At 46.3% G+C, this 14,406-nt stretch overlaps 1 pseudogene; it reads left to right on the top strand.

The window, feature by feature from the left end:
• Positions 1-7,399: 7,399 nt before the first annotated feature.
• Positions 7,400-14,319, top strand: LOC133040505 (low affinity immunoglobulin gamma Fc region receptor II-like; annotated as a pseudogene).
• The last annotated feature ends 87 nt before the right edge of the window (positions 14,320-14,406 follow it).

Here is a 14,406-nt window from a genome sequence, read left to right as displayed (position 1 = left end):
TATGGAGTCTGGATGCCAGATTCTTTTATAGAACAGAGAAATGGGGAGGTGAGGAAGTAGTTAAAAGGCAGTTAATCTTGCAAAGGGGCTTCCCTGGTGGCTCAGAAGGTAAAGTATCTGCCTGCTATGTGGGAGACTGGGCTTCGATCCCTGGGTCGGGAAGATCCCCTGGAGAAGGAAATGGCAACCTACTTCAGTACTCTTGCCTGGAAAATTCCATGGATGGAGGAGCCTGGTAGGCTACAGTCCATGGGGTTGCAGAGTTGGACATGACTGAGTGATTTCACTTTCACTTTCAGTCTTGCAAATATCTCCTGGAATAGCCAGCCTCAGGTATGGGATGTGTTAATTTCTTCCTCCCTGTAGTCATGCACAGATGGACAAGACATTTGAACAAAGACATTGAACATCCTGAACAAAGACATTTTGGTTTAAAATATTTCTCGCTCCAGAAGTCAGGAGATCTCCTCAACCACACATGAGCAGAAAAGCTCCTGGGAGGTCAAAGGGGAGTGATGCTAATTAATGCCAGGCTACCCATATGCCTTTTCAGTAAAACCCATCTAGGTTTAAAGATGTATGCACACACGTAGGAGGATCCTGAGATATACCAAATATGGACTGTGAACCAGGCCAATCAAATGACTGGCCAAAGGAAACCCAGAAGAAATGCACTATAAAAGTAATTCAAACCACTATGAGAGTGAGACTCAGGGACTCTCCTTCTGAGCCTGCCCGTGCATCTATCCACACATACTGTCCTTATTTTTTCCCTCTTAATAAATACTTCACTTGTTTCACTAGTTTCCATCTTTGTGGGAATTCTTTTCCGCAAAGCTGAAGGGCCAGGGCTCTTGTCACTGACCACTGGTCTACTGGCTCTCACCATGGCAACCTGGCTCACTCTCTGGCTGGGAATGGAAGCCCCACTTCAAGCTATTGCAGGCTGAGGAGATCATTCATACATAATGGCCTGCCTCAGATGACCCTGCCTTTCTGCCTGAATGTTAAACCTTTGCTACAAAGGTCCATTGTCACTCTGAAAGTGACGGGGCAATCCAAATCTAGGAATAATTTTCTTTAGGATTGTTTTAGTCACTTCAGTTGCCCTCTCTGTTCTAGTGGGGAAGACTTCTATCCATCAGTAAAGTTATCTGTAAAGACTAGTAAGTATCTGAAGCCCTGGAAAGAGGGCATCTGAGTGAAATGTGTTTGCCAGTCCTCTCTTGGATAAGTCCCATGATGCTGAACTGGGCTAACAAAAGGGGGAGGCTTGACACTGCCTCCAGGATTATGGGTGACACAGGCTTGAGTGACTCTTTTCATTTCCTCCAGGAGTCCTTTCCCTGTAAAAATCAGAAAACAATGATAGACACTGCATCTTTCCCCAGAGGGAGAGAATCACGTAGCCCTTCTTTAACAGTTTTCCATTGTTCAGAGAGAAGTATGAGCCATATCTGATCTACGTGCCACCAACCATCTGTTCTCTTAGTTCCCCTCTATCTCATGTCCAGTTCTCTTTTGAAGTTGAGTAACTGGGTGTAACATTAGAAGGGGTAAGAGACAAGGTTAAAGCCATTTCATTTATGGGCATCAGGGCTGCTTACTTTGCTTCCTGATCTGCTCTGTCGTTTCCTCAGGAAATTTGAGAATTTCCCTTTTGGTGCTCATGGCAGTGGATGACTGCTACCTGTTTTGGTTTCTGGACCACTTCTATGAGATGTAAAATCTCAGTCTCATACTTTACAGGGGAGTTTCTTACATTTAGAAGTCTTTTCTCTTTCCAGATAGTTGTGTGGGCATGTAAAATAAGGAAGGTATATTTTGAGACTAGGTATATATTTATAATCTTTCCTTCCCCTAGGATTAAGGCTTGGGTTAGAGCTATCAGTTCAGCCTTTTGGGCCAAGGTGTTAGGTGGCAAGGGTTTTGCTTCTATGATGCTATGAGTGCTCACAATCGCATACCCTGCTCTCCTGACCATCTCTAACAAAACTCCTGCCATCAGTAAACCATTCTTCATTAGGACTTTCTATGGCCTGGATCTGTTAGGTCAGACCTGTGGGCATAGACCTTGCCAAGGGTTTGGAGGCAAGAATGTGTTAGCTCTGGGTTTTCAACAGGCATTAAGGTAGCGGGGTTAAGAGTATGGCAGGTTTTGAGGATTAACTCTGAGAAGTCAAGGAGCAAAGCCTGGTACTTGATAAGGCGGCCTTCAGTTGGCCAGCAATTTTGTACATGGGCCTTTAGTGTCTTCATACAGGGGCTTAGCCATTAGCCTGAATCCTGGAATCCAAACTGTACAAAATCCTGCCATGCCCCAAAAGGTATGGAGATGTTTCCTTAGTCTTTGGAGTGCTTAGGCCTAATATAGCTTGTTTTTTATCTGGAGATAACTGCCTATATCCAGGGTTAAAATATATCCCAGATACTTAACTTGTTGCTTTGTGATTTGTGCCTTTTTCTGAGAGACTGTAATCCCAGGCCCCAAGGAAATTAATTTAATTAAGTAATTAATTAAATTAAATTAATTACTTAATTAAATTAATGGTATTTTGATCTGAGACCTCCATGGAGGGATTACCTGTTAAAGTATCATCTATGTACTGTAGAATAACACCTTCTTCTAGGTGTATTTCCCTTAGTTCCTTTCCCAGGGCCTGGGGAAACAGGTGTGGACTGTCCTGAAACCCTGGAGGCAATACTGTTCAGGTACATTACTGTGTTCAGCCTGAGTCAGGATTAGTCCACTCGAAGGCAAACAGATACTGTGATGAGGAATGAAGTGGGATGTAGGAGAAGGCATCCTTGAGATGGTATACAGTAAACCATTTAGTGTCCTCAGGGATTTCAGCTAATATGTAATAAGGATTGGCCACGAGGGGATGCATAGGAACCACTGCATCGTTTACTGGTCTGAGGTCTTGTACCATGTTATATTCCCCATTTGGCTTAGCAACCAGAAGAACAGGATTGTCATGTGGGGACTGGCAGGGCACCAAGAGGCTATGACTTAGGAATTTATCCATGAGGGGTTGTAAATCCTTCTTTGCTTCCAACTTTATAGGACAGAGATCTGGGAGACCCTGACTCCGGTAAGAATTTCACCCTTCAGTGTCCTTTGCCACTGCATCCAGGATCCCGTCTGGAGGCTCTGAAGCAAGAGGGGTTTCAAGTAGAGTGTAGCTCCAGTATCCATCAGAATTTGTAAGGTTGCCCATTAATGTTAATTTTAGTTTGCCTTGGCTGTTTAGGGGAATAACTAACAGCAGTTTATCAGAGTCTCATCAACCATATGAGGGGCCCATTTGGCAGCCTTCCTTTAAGAGTAGATACAGGGTGTCAAATAAGTTCAAACTTGGCAGACTTTTGTTTACAGTCTTACGATCTCTTCAGAATGAAAGGGCAATTCAGATACAGGATTTGATAGGAGAAACACTGACCAATACTGCCTGCCCTGGCTGGGCCCAAAAGCTTGCATGAATTCTCTTAACAACAGGAAGCCCTGGTAAGGAATGGAAAATTAACAAGCTACCACCAACCAGAGGAATTCGGGAAAGGTCAAAAGGAGAGAGGAGACACCAGTCCATATGTCTTACCAACCTCCCAGAATCCTCCTTGCTGGAATTCATCTCGGTTGAGCCATGTGTGTGCCACTGGGTTCCCTTACCCTGATGCTCTCTGCCCAGCCGGGCGCCCCTTCACAATAAAGTCTCTTGCTTTGTCAAAATGTGTGTCTCCTCGGACAATTCATTTTCAAGTGTTAGACAAGAGCCCACTCTTGGACCCTGGAAGGGGTGTCCCTTCCTGCAACAAACTGGTTTACTGAGTACTGGTAAAGGAGGAGAGTAGTAGGCAGTAGTGAAACTGAGCAACTCAGACTGGGACCTGAACCCATGGTCTTTTCATTGAGATCACTCACGTACCACCACATTCCCTGGTGGCTCAGATGGGAAGGAATCCGCCTGCAATGTGGGAGACCCAGGTTTGATCCCTGGGTCAGGAAGATCCCCTGGAGAAGAAAATGGCAATCCACTCCAGTATCCTTGCCTGCAGAATGGGGTCACAAAGAGTTGAACATAACTGAGAGAATAACAATACATTCCAGTTTCTCCCAGTGCAGTCCATTTCAACATATGAGAACAGCCTTGGGAGAAACACACTTCATAGTCAGAGTGTGGGCTATCTCAGAAGGCTAAAGGCCCCCATATATGCATGGTGGTTAGTTTTCGTGGGCTGGGTAACTGCCTAAGCTAATGAGTGGGAGGATTATTCCATCTATTTCAGGGAAGGAGCAGAGATTTCCAAGAATTGGGCCACTGTCGACCTTTTGACCTTTTATGGTTGGCCTCAGAATTCTCATGGTACTTGAAGGTGTGTCATTAAGCACATGCTAATGTATTACAGTGAGTGTATAATACAGCTCAAGGTCTACTGGAAGTCGAAACTTCCACCATCCTGGACCTAGCTGGTTCTAACCATCTTCTGTCGTAGTCTCAGGGGTTATGTCATTCTTTTTTTAACTTTTTACTTTATATTGGACTATAGGTGATCAACGATGCTGTGCCAGCCTCAGGTGGACAGCAAAGTGGTTCAGCCACACACACACATGCATTCATCTTTCTCAAACTTCCCTCCCATGTTCAGTTCAGTTCAGTTCAGTCACTCAGTCGTGTCCGACTCTGCGACCCCATGAACCGCAGCATGCCAGGCCTCCCTGTCTATCACCAACTCCCGGAGTTTACTCAAACTCATGTCCATCAAGTCGGTGATGCCATCCAACCATCTCATCCTCTGTTGTCCCCTTCTCTTCCTGCCCCCAATCCCTCCCAGCAGAAGGGTCTTTTCCAATGAGTCAAACTCTTCACATGAGATGGCCAAAGTATTGGAGTTTCAGCTTCAGCATCAGTCCTTCCAATGAATACCCAGGACTGATCTCCTTTAGGATGGACTGGTTGGATCTCCTTGCAGTCCAAGGGATTCTCAAGAGTCTTCTCCAACACCACAGTTCAAAAGCATCAATTCTTTGGTGCTCAGCTTTCTTCACAGTCCAACTCTCACATCCAGACATGACTACTGGAAAAACCATAGCCTTGACTAGATGGACCTTTGTTGGCAAGGTAATGTCTCTGCTTTTTAATATGCTGTCTAGGTTGGTTATAACTTTCCTTCCAAGGCTGCAGTCACCAACCACAGTGATTTTGGAGCCCAAGTCCCTCCTATGTAGGTTGCCATAAAATATTGAGCAGAGTTCCCGCACTACACAGCAGGTCCCTGCTGGCCATTCATTCTGAAAATAGCAGTGAGTACACATCAATCCCAAAACTCCCCAACTATCCCTCCCATCCACCCTTTCCCCACTAACCTCATAACCGTAAGTTCTCTTAGTCTGTGAGTCTGTTTCTGTTTTGTAAATAAGTTCATTTCTTTTTTAGATTCTGCATATAAGTGATATCATATGATATGTGTCCTTGTCTGCCTTACTTCACTCAATATGACAATTTCTAGGATCATCCATGTTGCTACAAATGGCATTATTTCATCCCTTTTCATGGCTAAATAATACTCTAATGTATATATGTACCATTTCTTTATGCATTCCTCTGATAATAGACATTTAGTTTCTTTTCATGTTCTGGCTACTGTCAACAGTGCTGCAATCAACACTGGGGTGCATATATCTTTTGGAATTATGGTTTTCCCTGGATATATACAAGCCCAGGAATGGGATTGCAGGATCATATGATAACTCTATTTTTCATTTCTTTCCTTTTTTTTTTTTGACTGCTCTTGGTCTTCCTTGCTGTGCATGGGTTTTCTCTGGTTACTGCGAGTGGGGGCTACTCTCTAATTGCGGTGCATGGGCTTCTCATTGCAGTGCCTTCTCCAGCTGCAAAGCATGGGCACTAGGGCACGTGGGCTTCAGTAGTTGTGGTGCACAGGCACAGCTGCTCCACAGAATGTGGAATCTTCCCGAACCAGGAATCAAACCCATTTTTACTCTATTAGCAGGCGGATTCTTAAGCATTGGACCACCAAGTTGTTCCTAAATTAGCTTTTAAAGTGTTGATGTCAGCTCACTGGAGCCTTGTCACTGGTTAAAGAAACTTTTTCACCTAAGAATCAGATAAGGGCTGGAGGTAGATTGGGAGTGGGAGGTGGGGTGGAATGGGGCCAGTAGTAAAGACTTGGTCAATGGGGCCAAGGGATAGTTGAAGTTTCTGAAGACCACCGAGTATAAAAACAGGTTTTACAATATCATGTCCTTGAATATTACAGCTTGTTTCCTGAGAAAGCATTTGGGAAAGAGGCCCCAGCAGAGGGCCCCAAGAGAGATCCCAGAGCATCTTCTGTTCTGGGGATGTTGAGGGTAAACAAACAGTGATGAGGATGGTGACAGGAAACAAAAAAGGGGAACTAGTGTTGTTTGGATACCCACAATGCACCAAGGATGGTGCTAGCATAGAAATTATCTTTTAATTTTCAAAAACCTTGAGTGTAGTGGTTCTCAGTCAGGGGAAATGTTGCCCCTAAGAGCGGATTTGTCAATGTCTAGAGACATTTCTATTTTCACAATTAGGGGATGCCACTTGGTATCTAGTGGGTAGAGGTCAGGGATGTTGCTAAACACCCTATCATGTATGGGACAGGTTCTAACATCGAGAATTATTTGGCCCCAAATGTCAATAGTACTGAGGCTGAGAAATCCTGCTTGAAGGATAGACGTATTAATTTCCATTTATACAGATGAGGAATCTGTAGTTCTGAGAAGCTACCTGTCATTCAAAATTAGACTAATACAGTTCCAAAGCCCTGCTCTTTCACCATGCCATAGTGATGGGAACAGTGATGGGAATGAGGGTGAGAAAGATAAAGAACCAGGGCACTAGCTGCTGCTCAGAAGATATTTGTTGGAGGGATGAGCACAAGAAAGACAAGGGGTAATAGCAGATGGGAATGATCATTCTATTGCCACCCTGACACACTTCTCTGTCCTTGTTCCACAATCCAAAACGGAGTCTGGATTATGATAATGAAGGCAAGCAAATGATGGGGAAGGTGGCCTCAAGCCCCTCTGCTCAGTCTCAGGAGGAGTCTGATGCCAGTGTCTGCACCTCTAAATGGATCTAGAAGTATGGGTAGTGCCCTGGCACACTCTCGTCCATCGCCTTTTCCAAAGAGACAGAGAGAGACAGGGAGTTCTGAGCTGAGTAGGGGTGATCATTCCCCTCTTCCTTCCTGGGGCTGAGCCCAGCTGTGTCCCCAGAGAAGGAGGAGAATTTGTTTCCCAGTTTCTACATTTTCTGTGAATTTGGAGTGGGACTGAGCCAGATTCATTCTGGGAAGCCCTGAATCTTCTGGGAGGGAACTCTCTAGATGAAAGAGGGTGGAAGGGGAGGAGCCAATGATAAAACAACACTTCTTTTCACTTCCTCTTTTGGACTCCAGAATTTGCCCTCTGGGTGGAATCTATCAAGCCTCGAGAGAAGCCAGTGCCTGCCATGCTGGGCTGTCAGAGCAACCTGCTCGCTCTAGGAGGTGATGGGATTCCTAGCCTTCCTTGCTGCCAGGAGGAACCAAGCTCACTGCACGCCCTGGCATCCTTGGGGCCACATGCTACTGTGGACAGCTCTGCTCTTCCTGGGTGAGTCGGGGTCCCAGCAGGGACAGCAGAGCAGGACCATGGGCAGGTCTGCTTTTCTAAGACCCTGGCAACCCAGGGCTGCCGCCACCTGGGTTGTTGCAGAAATAGGAGGCGGTATCACTGGTTGCAGCTAGGTGGGGTGAACACTGCTGGGCACTGCTTTCTCTGCACCACTAACCTCTCTACCGCCAGAGGCGAGGATGAGGGCTGCAGTGGGAAGCACATCAGGAAAGTCAGGAGGGTGAAGGCAGGCTGATGAAAATCACATTCTGACAACCTTGCTGGCCTTGGGAAATTATGAAATTGGCAGAAGTAGGGTTTTTTAAAACATTTTGCCCAATAACACTGGGCACCAAGGTCCCTGGTAATCTGCCACCTCCCACAGCTGAGCCAGCTCTGAGGAATGTCCAGCGACCTAGACTTGAAGGACTAATAATGGCCAAGGTGTTTACCTTCCTTAGAAATGTGTGTTTCACTGGGACCAAATCTTAGGCAAGAGGGTTGATGCTGTCTTAAGCAATAAGAGGTGTGAGGAAGCAATAAAAATTGCATTGGGGAGCAGAGGCCATTCTCTGTGCCTACCACTTTAGGCAGCAGGACCTATTCTCTTTATGTGAAAGGAGAGTCCCCCAGGGAAAAGCGCCTGAGGATCTGGGTTACTCAGGGATGGAGACCAGAGAATATGTTAGCCAGGCAACTCTAGCATCATCAGTTGTGGGACCAGAGACATCATGAATGCCTCCTTGCACTGCAAGCGTGAAGAGAGGAAAAGATCAGTATCACCTCCTAGAGAATTAGAGCAAATTTACTCAAGTGTCAGAATTGCAGTTTAGTGTCTTTCTGAATATGGTGACAGTAAATTTATGAAGATATCAGTCTGGCCCCTTTGTGGTAATTTTGTTAATGCAGCTGAACAAGTTAAGGCACGAACAACACAGGTGACCGAAATGCAGACATTGTGTTAAAGGACCACAAGAGACTCACAAGAGAGTTAAGGGGGTTTGCAAGTGAGAGGGTAACAGGCAGGAAGGCTGGGGCCCCAAATGGAGGAAATAGGCTGCAAGTGTCAGACATTTTTTTTTATCTCTCTCTTAAACAGCAGGAGGAAACAACAAGTGTCAGATTTTATTCCCCTTCTCTACACAAAATTAAAAGGAGGTTTCCCTTAAAATTCTGTGTTACCATGACAACACCTGGTTCCACCTAAACTTAACTTTTCTCAAACCTTGAGCTAACCAATGCGGTTTTTCTTATGGAAATGTTTATCTTAAGCTATGTTAATGAACTATGTATTTACCTTAGACTCTGTCTTTCTTCAAGTCGGTTTTACCTAACACGCAGAACCCACAAGAGCTCAACAGACCAGTATGTTTTACCAATGGAAATGTTCTCTTAAGCTATGTTAATGAGACTATGTATTTGTTTGGAAATCTGTCTTTCTTCAAGACTCATGTCAATCGTTTTATGGCCTGGGACGACTCACCTTGTGCCAATGTTACCTCAAAATGTATGTTGTGGATAAGGGGCCTGGTACCACTCTCTGAGTTTTGAGACATTCCCCTCCTCTAATTAGCAACCTGCTGATAGGAATATAACTTCTTGCTCAAAACTAGCAAGGTGGCACTTTTTCTGCCCCCTTCTGATGTCTATATCCAAAGACCAGTCTGAGTGGCCTTCTCTATCTCTTTTATACTTTAATAAAACTTTATTACACAAAAGCTCTGAGCAATCATGCCTTGTCACTGACCCGGATTGAATTCCTCTCCTCCAGAGGCCAAGAGTCCTGGCATCTTTCATGGCTCAGCAACAACCTTTCACAATGTGATTATTTGTAATGATGAATCATCATATGCAAACACCAGGCTGATCTTTGCTTTCTCTCTCATAGCTCCTGTTGCTGGGAAACCTGGTAAGTGCTCCCCCACATCCCCTCTGTCCCCCAGCCACCCTCTCTCTCTGCTGCCTGCACCCTGTCTGGAGGAACTCTGGATGCACCAGCAACCCAGGACCAAGGTAGATCCAGGAAAGAGGAATTGCACCCACAAGAAGCCCTGCACCCTTCTTCCTGCTTCCCATCCTCCTACTGAAGCCACCAGCGGTGGACAGCCAAGGGACACAGATGCCTTGGCCCTCCTGCTTCTGTCCAAGACCTCACAGATTCTGTCACAGAAAATAACTGTCCTCTGTCTCAATTGCTTCCTCTTTCCAAACTAAACCACGAGCCCAGGCCATGCAGAATCACATGATCTGCTTGGGTTATCCCCATGGGTTGATAAATTGTCCATTTTTCATGTATCTGAAGGCTTCAGGGCCTCTTCCCTTGGACAGAAAGAGGAGGCGGTATTACTGGCTGCAACTGGGTAGGGTGAACACTGCTGGGCACTGCTTTCTCAGCACCACTAACCTCTCCACCACCCAGGACTGGTAGGGGGTGGGGCTCTCCCTGGTCACTGAATCCAGGGCTCCCTAGACTGGTCTTCCAGTCTGTCTCACTCTTTCTTATTCTTCTGAGGCCATAGAGACTCCTCTGTTCTTGGGTGTCAGGACAGGTCTATTCTAAAGGACAAAGAATGAAACAGGTCAGACGAGAAATGTGACCTCTGACTCTCAGCCTGGCACCTCCACCAGATGGCCCCCTTGTCTTCATCCAGCTGGGAAGACAGTTTATCCACTAGTGTCCAAATGCCTCAGTTTATGAGGGTGGGGGAGTGATTCCCCAAAGGATGTATGCGTAGTGTGTGTGTGTGCATGTCTGTGAGTGTGAGTTTGAGAGAGAAAAAGAAATAGAGACAGAGAGAAGAAACTGGGTAGAGCTCCTTGGGTGAGGTGTGTATGTGTTTCTAGACTGTTTGCTTGCCCCCTCTCCCATTTCCCTACCCTACACCTTCTCCTCTGAGGAGGAGCCAAGCTCCCTGAGAGAATCTGGGTTCCTGGGGGCCCCTGTGTGGCCACATGAGTTGGAAGAATTGCCTTCAGTTGCAGAACTGTTCTGGGTTGGGTTCTTCTCTTGATCTCCCCAGCATGGCCACAGTTTTCCATCATCTGAGATTTGCGGTCTGCTTAGGCCCTTGGGGTCCCTTTTCCTCACGCTGCCTCCTCTCTCTGCCCCTCAGCAGATCTCCCAAAAGCTGTGGTGAGCATCCAGCCTGCGTGGATCAATGTGCTCAGGGAGGATCGTGTGACGCTGATGTGCCAGGGGACCAGCTTCTATGAAGGCAACCTCACCATGTGGTTCCATAACGGGAGCTCCATCCACACCCAGAACCAGCCCAGCTACAGCTTTCAGGCCGGCAGCAATGACAGTGGATCCTACAGGTGCCAGAGGGAGCAGACCAGCCTCAGCGACCCTGTGCATCTGGATGTGATTTCCGGTCAGTGGAGGAAGGCCCTGGAGGGTCTGGGAGAACAAGGGGAGATGGAATCTGCTTACATGGCAGAGGTTTTTAGGAAAGGGCAGTTGCCTGCTTACTGGAAAGCATGGCTGTGAGTTGTTTGAAGTGGTTTTGGCCCACCCATTTCCCTTTTCAACCCACCTCCTTGGCTTAGTGTGAGTGGTGAGGTGGAAGTTCCTAAGAGATTTCTCAGAATATGCTGGGCTCCTTTATCTTGGTACTGATTGAGCAAGAAGATGACAAGTTCACCAATAGGCATCTGGGTGTGAGAGAAGCAGAAGAAAATCTCTAATTCATAGAAATCTTTCCATTTTTATGGCAGAGTCAAATGCACAGGGAATTACTAGCCATCTAAACATGAGGATTTCATTTACCTTTGAGCCTCAGTTTCCTCACCTGCTAGTGGAGATACCACTGCCTCCCACACGAGGTTCTGGTGAGAACCAGCATTTCTCTAATCCCTGCCCTCTCTCTGTGCAACTGAGGTGAGACTCGTGTCTTTTAAATTTTTATTTATTTATTTATCTATGGTTGCTGTGTGTCTTTGCTGCTGCTTGTGGGCTGCTCTCTACTTGAGGTGCATGGGCTTCTTATTGAGGTGGCTTCCATAAATACAGCTTGGTTGGCATCATGATTTGCTGAAGGGTCTAAGTGTGGTTGACTGGCACATGTGTAACTGTTGTCATTTTTTCTTATCTCCCTTCTCCCTTCCAATGTATCTGTTGTTTCCTACCCTTTCTTTCCAATTTCAACTCTGCTCTGTCCTACAGCTTCAGGAAAAAGCTTGGTGTGGGCTGAGATCAGGATTAGAAGTAGCTACCTAAGCCTCTATTCCCTACACAACAAAGAAATGAAATATTTTTCCTCAGTAAAAGAATGAAAATTGGGGGGAAAGACACACAGCCGGCTAATGGCCCACCCATGTCACTGCTGGCTTGAGATGAAGTCCCCGCTTAAGTGAAATTCCACGTTTACTAACAAGCACTAAGTAAGCTAATATTTGTTGGATGCCCATGGCTTTCCCCAAAGACACAGGTCTCTTCTGTGTCCCCCTCACATGCTGTGTCCTCTCTCAGACTGGCTTCTCCCTTTCCTCCCTCCCTTAGGGAAGGGATTTCACTCCCGGGTCCCCTGTATTCTCCTGCAGAGGACTCTTGGGGCCAGATAGGGCTGCAGCTGGCATCTCCCAGGACAGGAACAAGAAGACAAGCCTATTTGAACACCTACTGTGTGCCAGCAACTACTGTAGACAGTACAGCTAATGGTATTATTGTGACTAGTTCCGCATACAAGGAAACTAAGGCCCAGAAGAATTCATTATTTACCCAGGATCACAGGGTGCATACATGAAGGAGCCAGAATTAGAGACCAGGGGTGTGCGATTCCACATTTAAACTTCCCTCCACACATACTGGCCCCCGGATGGTCTGGGTCTCAGATCTGAATCAAGACCTTCTGGGTCCTGCGGTCCCTTTGTGTCTTTCAGACTGGCTGCTGCTCCAGACCCCCAGCCTCGTGTTCCAGGAAGGGGAGCCCATTCTGCTGAGGTGCCACAGCTGGAGAAACCACCCTCTGAATAAGATCACGTTCTACCAGGATGGGAAATCCAAGACATTTTCCTATCAGCGTTCCAACTTCTCTATCCCACGTGCCAACTTCAGTCACAGTGGCAAGTACCACTGCACAGCGTTTATCGGGAAGACGCCACACTCGTCACAGCCAGTGAACATCACTGTCCAAGATGGGAATGAAGGTTGTTCAAGGAGATGTACACCTTGGAAAGATGGGTAGTGAGGGGATTACTAATCTTTTCTGGACTCCAGAATGTTTGTTTTCCTGGGAGCGCCTGTTTGACATAAACAGGAACCCTGAAAGTCCTAGTTTGACCTGATGGTTATGTGAATGTGAAGCTCTGTTCCAGGTCATTTCTCAGGGATTATAGAAATGGGTGTCATTCATTTGGTGTTTTAACTCTCAGGGGACAAAGTCCACCTTTTCATCCTCCATATCCAACTATCAGACATTGCCACTCTCCCTCTTTTGCATCTCATTCAAACTAGTTTATCATATGTCTCTCTTGGAGTCTAATGCTTGCTGTGTTTTCCTACTGAACCTCTCAGCCTAGGATCAAATCTTAGCTTGCTGCAGCCATGTTGGCATGAGAATCTCTCTCTACACAGAAAGAACTAGACTTCTGCCTGTTCTTGAGAAATTGTACATTGTGGAATTCATATTATGTCCTTTCAGATGGTATCACAAATTTATGCCAGCCTAATGTTCATTAGTGAGTACCCAGTCCTGGGTTCAGAGGAGGCAGTGAGTGAAGATGTGTTGATGTCATCTGTGTATTCCCGAGTTCAGTGTTCCCCAAAGGATGTTCCCCAATCACATAACTCTTTGAGAACTCTTTCAGAATGAAGGGTTCTGTGGTCAAATTAATGTAGAACACACTATGTATTCTTTTCCTCTCCTTTTATATTCATAATGCACACCAAAGGCTTCAAGAAGCCCTGTCTCAAAGAAAACTTTTAAATTAAGTCTAGTAAGGCATTTGCTAAACTCAGGGAGCCACATAACCCTTCTTCCTCTATAATTTCTCTTAATGTCCTGCAGAACAGATGTGTTGGAGGTCATCCTTTGGGAAATGCCGATGGGAAGGCAGAGAGATGAAGCGACCCACTGCAGACTTCCTGGGGTAGCTGTCTGTTCCTGGCCTTGGCTTGGGTTGCCTTGCAGACTCCTCACTAGGGACATGACTGTTTATTCCAAATTTCTGTCTTAACAACTGTCATTTTTCCCATTCCTCTGCCTCTCCGATTAGGTCCAGCAATTCCACTCATCTCTTCACCTTGGCATCGAATCACTTTCTGCCTGGTGATGGGGCTCCTTTTTGCAGTGGATACAGGCCTGTATTTTTCAGTGCAGAGAGACCTTCAAAGCTCCATTGGGAGACCGGAGGAATTACAAAGTCCGATGGAGCCAAGACCCTCAGGACAAATGACCCCTCATTCCATGGTGTAACAGCAGTGGTGGCAGCGCTCTTCAGTCCAGAACTTTCCTCTTCCCTGGCCTCTCCTTGGCAACAACCTGGGCTAAGGAGCCTCCAGGGAAAGAAAAGACCTGTTATCTCCAGATCAAGTAGAAGGTAACAGGACCTGCCTTCACTGATTTCCCAAAGGCTAAGGCACCGTCCCAGCTCATCCAGCTCTACATGGACTCACAGCAAATGTGTTCTCCCAGCTCCTCGCCAGAGGCTCCTCAAATAAATGAAACCTCAGTAAATCCTGGTGCTTCTTTCAAAGCAAATCCAACAATCTTCCCACTTCTCATAGCCTGCAGATGGGCTTGTCGTGGGGGCCGGGGCTGCCT

This window comes from Dama dama, chromosome 20 (genome assembly GCF_033118175.1).
Source record: "Dama dama isolate Ldn47 chromosome 20, ASM3311817v1, whole genome shotgun sequence".
Lineage (NCBI taxonomy): Eukaryota > Metazoa > Chordata > Mammalia > Artiodactyla > Cervidae > Dama > Dama dama.
This window is presented reverse-complemented; position numbering and strand designations above follow the sequence as displayed.